The sequence below is a fragment of the Pteropus vampyrus genome, unplaced genomic scaffold (genome assembly GCF_000151845.1).
Source record: "Pteropus vampyrus isolate Shadow unplaced genomic scaffold, Pvam_2.0 Scaffold74, whole genome shotgun sequence".
NCBI lineage: Eukaryota > Metazoa > Chordata > Mammalia > Chiroptera > Pteropodidae > Pteropus > Pteropus vampyrus.
Window position 1 is genome coordinate 1,589,966 of NW_011888855.1, and position 6,079 is coordinate 1,596,044.

General features: G+C 53.5%; 1 protein-coding gene across 2 annotated transcripts in view; it reads right to left on the reverse strand.

The window, feature by feature from the left end:
* CDHR2 (cadherin related family member 2) overlaps positions 1–4,707 on the reverse strand; it is a 26,345-nt gene extending 21,638 nt beyond the window's left edge. For both annotated transcript variants that reach the window (XM_023531885.1, XM_023531886.1), the window contains exon 1: positions 4,663–4,707. The gene's annotated coding sequence lies outside the window, so the exon portion shown is untranslated. The remainder of the gene's footprint in view (positions 1–4,662) is intronic.
* Positions 4,708–6,079: the final 1,372 nt, after the last annotated feature.

Below are 6,079 nucleotides of genomic sequence, written 5' to 3' on the forward strand. Positions count from 1 at the left end.
CTGTATTCCTCCCCAGACCTTCCCAGGGCAGCCAAGCACAGGGCTGGGTCAATGAAGCTGGGTATTTGCTGAGGAGGGAACCCCAAGGGTCCCCAGGTTAGTGCTGCTCTGGTAGGAGAGGAAGAGCACCCACCAGACACTGCAAAGGCAGGAAGCAAGAGGCAGGAAAGCCATGGCCATGCCATCACGTCTGGAGGGACCTGGGGGAAGAGACATTGGGAAAGGAAGGGGCTTCCTCAGTAAGCGAGCCCTCATCCCTGTGGGTCTGACCCAAGCCCACCCACCACCACCCCTCAGCGGTTCTCCCCCAAGCTCCTATCACCCTCTGACCGTTTTCCAGATGTTCCAAGGTCAGGGAGTCGGGAAAACCAAGACAGTTAGCAGGGTAGTTGAGCCTGTTCCAGAGCCCCGGCCTGAGACTGACCCTGAACTTGACCCCAGAGTTCAGTAGCAGGCACTGATCCAAGCACATTAGACACATGATCTTGTTATTCCCACAACTGTCAGGTGGCTGCTAAGAAACCAAGGCTGAGAGAGTAAGGGGCTTGCCTGAGGCCACATAGAGAATCAATGATAAGACCACGCTCTGAACAGAGGTCATTTGGGATCCAGAATTCATTCCCTCGACCACTGCACTACCCTCTCTGTTTGAAGAGTTCAAGTTCACTGAGGTGAGAAGCAGCAGAGCGTCGCTAGGCATTGACTGCCCTTCCATGACCTGTTTCTTCATCTGTAAGATGGGAAGGATAACTAATAAGTGATGGGGGGCAGGCGAATGAGAATAGAATGTCCCAGATCAGCGCCTGGCACACAGTAGGTGCTCAGCAAATGCAAATCCCTTCCTTCTGCATCTTGTAGGGTCATCTGTACCTTATGGCTGTTACTGCCAGTGAAGTCACCATGGACACTGCTCCCATCTCTCCCCTGTGCCCATCACTGCACTCATGCTCTGAGGCCAAATGTAGGGGTCAGGGACAGAGTGAGCTGAGTGTGGATAAAGCCAAGGACTACAATTTTAGTCACTATCCACAGAGTGACTCTAGCCAATACCCTTGGGAAGTGGCTATGAAAACCGCTGGCTTGCCAAGGTTCCTAGAGATGATAGCTGGGGACAGCCCACATGTTGTCAGCCAAGTTGGAAAATGCAGATGGACCGGGTTGCTCAGAAGAAATTAATAAGTCCTCAGAATCATATGAGCCATTGTCCGTGAGATGGAGATAATAATGCTGTAGAGGTGCTGGCGTGATGGAGTCGGGGTCAAGTATAGTGACCAAGGTGGTCCTGGTGCTGGTTTGGAGACAGGGTGGGGACAGGGACAGCAGTTTGGTTGGGGGGAGGGATGGTGGTGGTGATGAGGTGGGAGTGGACATGCTGGTAACGTTTGTGACGATGCGGGTGGAAAGGCAGGTGGAGCTGGTGGCAGTGATGGATGTGGGGCGGAGATGACGGTGGTGGGGGGCTGGCAGTGGAGATGCAATGGAGTTGGGCACTGGTGATGGCGGCAGGCTGCTGGCATTCACTGTGTGGGCAAAACCTAGGGCACTTCACCACTGGCTGGACATAGCCAGTCCTGGCATCTCTTTGTGGTGTGATCTTGGATCTGACCTCCACTCAACCTCTTTTGTTTTCTCATGCCCTCTTCTTCAGAGGTGAGTCAGCAGCCACAGGACAGCTAGTGATAAAGCGTGCAGCCGCAGGTATGTGAGGTGTGTTCCTGACCACAGCAAAGTTCGCCTCAGCGCTGTTGAGAAGATGAGAGACTCCTGCCCCCTGGACTTCGCCCCAAGGGGCAGGGAGCTGACCTGGCCACATGCCATGGCTGGCCCTTTGTCCCATTACCTCAACACGCCGTGGTCCCAGAGGGTAGGGGATGTAGCCCAGTCAGTAATGGGATCAGAACCCAAAGCAGAGTCTCTGGGGGTGAGGCTGGCGAGAACAGCCTCAACTAGGAGCTTCACTAGGCAGGGTCCCTGAAGCCTTCCCTTCCCCCTTCTACGCATCACTCATCAAAGATTCTCCCAACTTCCCCTCTCCTATTGTCATGGGGCCTCAAGAAGCCACACTAGGAGCAGTATGATGACTACATTTGCATACGGCCCACACACAATCTTTCCCTGCATCAGGTCCGCACCATCCCCCTGGAAGGAAGAGATGGTTGTCAACGCCCCTTAAGCCTGAGTACAAGGGAAACTAACACTCCTGCCCAAAGCCTCCATGCCAGTCGGGGAGGAGCTGGGAGGCCACCCCTTTGACACCCAGCCCAGTGCTCTTTCTTGCTGCCATCCTGCCTCTCCTTCCCGTACTGCCTGGTTCAGCCCCGGGTTTCCCTAGCCTCAGCCTCCTCTTTCTCACAGAGATGTTTACAACACCCACTCATTTGATCATAATGAGGCCAAAGTTCTACAAGCCATAGCGTCATCCTCTGGATTGGTCCCCTGAGAAAACGGTACATTCTGTATTAGCTGAGGAGGACACAGGATAAACCTGCCCCACCTCACTGGGCAGCAGCCACCCCTCAAGCTCAAACCTCCACCGTGGTTCCCACTGGCTACTGCACCCTTCCTGCCCCTCCGCCTTGCAGGCCAGGTTCTCACAGGTCCTGGGTCTGTCTCTCTTCCCACACAAGCTATTCTGGCCCATGGCACTGAATGCTCCACACTCTATGCTGTCCTTCCTCCAAGCATTTGCATATGCATCCCCTCTAAGGCCAGGTCAGGTGTGGAGCCATGTTCAGGCATTAGTGTCCCTTCTCTGGGCCCCTAAGCTCCTGGTACCTCAGCAGAGGTAAGAGACAGAGCAGATTCAAATGGACAGGAAGGGAATGGAGCTGCCTTTGACAATGCCCAGGCCAGGCCATATCCCAGGCCACACTGTGCTAGGCAGCCCCAGACACGGGAGGGGAGCAGGTGTGGTGTTACTCCAGCCCCCAGTCACTGCACAGCCGCACCCCAGAGCTGTTTACTTCTCTCTGCCTCTCAGTTTGTCTTCTGAAAAATGGGACTATCTACATTCTAGAAATTACAGCTTCCTCCCCGTCTCCTCTTTCCCTACTCTCAAACAGTGCTTGGGGAAAGTTTAGAAAGGACGCAGAGGTGAATTAGGGCAGCTTCTGGACCCCACCCCATGAGACATGCAGGTCCTGGGAAGCCCCTCCAGCTTGGACGGGCACACCCACCTCTGGCCCGAGAAGGGCTGGCTCCTCGGCCTCCACTGGAGGAGGTGTCAATCACAGCTCTCAATAGCGCATAGCTCTAAGACTTTCTAGAATTTGGAGGCACGGGGCCCCCAGGAGGGTCAGAGAGGGAGATGGCCCCTCTCCCCCTCAGGACCCCAGCAGGCAGGTTCAGCCACCACCGTATGCCACCTCCAGCTCACTACACACTTTTACTTCTGCTTTCACATGTACTTCTCACAGATGTTTCCCCACTGTACGAATGGTCATTCCAGGGTCCAGGTGAGGAAACTGAGGCTCAGAGAAGCTCAGAGAGGAATGCCCAGGGTAAGGGTGGAGGGTTAAACCCAGATTGGCTCTAAGACCAGGAGTCCCTGGACGAGCTCTGGTCTGAGCTCCACTTGACCCCATGGGAGCTGTCCCTGCACACACAGGACAGACAGCAGTCCAGCCAGGGTGCCCTGGCACAAGGATGTGTACCCCGAGGCCACCGGGATCCTGCTGGGGGCCCCCTCCAGTGCCTATCACCCAGGCTGATTTTCAGGAAGACAGATATGGAGTCAAAGGGTCCTGGGTTTAGATTCCAGCATTTCACTTACTTGCTGTGCCACCCCAGGCAAGCTATAACCCATTCTGGGACTCAGTTTCCCTGCTGAGACAGGGGCTGAGGACAAGAACCAGAGTCCACACACTGGTCACAGCCTGTTTCCATCAGTTGGTGATCCCTGAGCCCCTGCTTTGTGGCCAGCACCCAACCCAGCAGTCCCTGACTCAAGGCGCAGGCTGAGACCTAGCCCAGCTTCCAGCCAAGCCTCTACTTGGTACACGAAAGCGAAGACATGTGTCCAGGCCTAGGAATGAGCCAGAGCTGGGGACCATCCACCTGTTAGTCCCAACCAGACACTTTCTAGTGCTGGCTGAGGTGGCACCAGAGTCAGTCATGACCACAGGCCCAACTCTACTTAAGGGGCCTCTCTAGCTTCTTTCCTGCATGGTCACATCCCCATTCTACAGATGAGGAAATCAAGGCCCACAAGAGTTACAGAGGCCACCCAGTCAACCAGAGTCCCAGCCCAGCTCTTTATCCTCCAACTCTTGGGCCTCCAGCTCAGCCACGGAGACTCTATCCCCTCGAGCTTCCTGTGAAAGGGGCCCAAGCAAGTTAACTCATTTCCCTGGGGGAATTGCCTCCCTTCCATCCTGGGAAGAATGTTCAGTGAGTCCAAATGACCCATGGCCTTAGGAGGGGAGGAAGGGAGCAATCGGAACCCCAGGAAGAGGTATTATTGGAAACTGAGGCCTGGTAGAAAGGCTGGGACTCACTGCGGGGCTGCCCAACCCAGTGCCCGTGCTCATTCTCTGAGCTCAACGCTCCCAGCCGACTGCGGTGGGATCCCCAAAAGTCGCCTTGGCTCCAAAGATCTCACTCGGTCTCTACCCCTGGCAGGCTCTCCCACGCCCTGCTGCAGCAGAGCTGTGTGGTCCCTACCTGTGCCCCGGAAGGGGCCGCAGGGGCAGCGGATGGGCACCAGCAAGCACAGGTGGGCACCGTCTGGGGCCTGCAGTGCTCTGCCCGCAGACTTTGGCACCATCTCCTCCTCCCCTGAGCAATCATTAACCCTGCCAGAAACCACACCCGTGATGGGGGCCTGACCACAGCTGGGGAGAGTGCAGGAGGGCAGGACCATGGTGACATACCAGTGATCCTGGGATGGAGACGGCAGGCCACAGGAAAGAGAGCCCGTCAGACGCCTGGGAGCCAGGCTCACCCTGGGGCAGGCAGGAGGCAAGGAGGGCAACATCCCGGCCCTTAAGCTGCTCTGGATATAAGAGTCCTCAGAGACAGGGGACCTCTAGAGGAGGTGAGAGAGGGTGAGGTCAAACGAGGGAATTAGTAAAATGGTATAACAATCAAACATGAAGTTTTCACAGAAGAGTGAGGGCAGCTTTGAGCCTGGAGACTGTTGCTATTATCCCCTCTGTAGAGGCCCTCAGAGGGTATGAAACCTCCCTGGAGGGTTTCATCCACCCCTCCCTGCAGCATGAATGTGACATGTGCATTCTTAACTTGGAGAAAATAATATTACTTACTTCACAGGATTCTTGTGAGGATAAAACCAGATCATGGAGATACCATTCCTGGCATGGGGCCTGGCATATGGCATAGAACCCGTGACCACCCGTCTGGGCTCACAGAGCACTGAAGCCACAGCTTTCTCAGGGCACAAGCCCATTGTCTTCTCGTAATCCCCAGTAGCTCTCTCCTCACAGGCAGGAGCCTTGCCTGACTCACTTTCTGTAAATATATATCAGGTAGTTACTATAAGCCAGACAATTTTACAGAGATATTTGTTCTCTTACTCCCAAAACTTAAGAGATTATCAAAATGAACATGCATGTACATCCATGCTCACAGCAGCATTATTCACAACAGCTAAAATGTGAAAGCAACCCAAGTGTCCATCGACAGATAAATGGATAAACAAAATGTGGTATATACATATAGTGGAATATTATTCAGCCATCAAAAAGGAAATTCTGACACATGTTACAAGGTGAATAAACCTTGAGGACACTGTACTAAGTGAAATAAGCCAAAAAGCCAATAAGTCACAAAAAGATTGTGTGAGTCCACTTACATGAAGTATTTAGAGTAGACAAACTCACAGAGACAGAAAGTCAAATGGTGGTTGCCAGGGGCAGAGGGGAGGAGTGAAGGGGGTATTATTGTTTCATGGCAGAGTTTCAGTTTTGCAAGATGAAAAGAGTTGTGGAGATGGATGGTGGTGATGGTTGCACAACAATGTGAAACTACTTAATACCACTGACCTGTACACTTAAAAATGGTTAAGATAGTAAATTTTGTTACGTATGTTTTACCACAATAAAAAACAATTGAAAAAAAA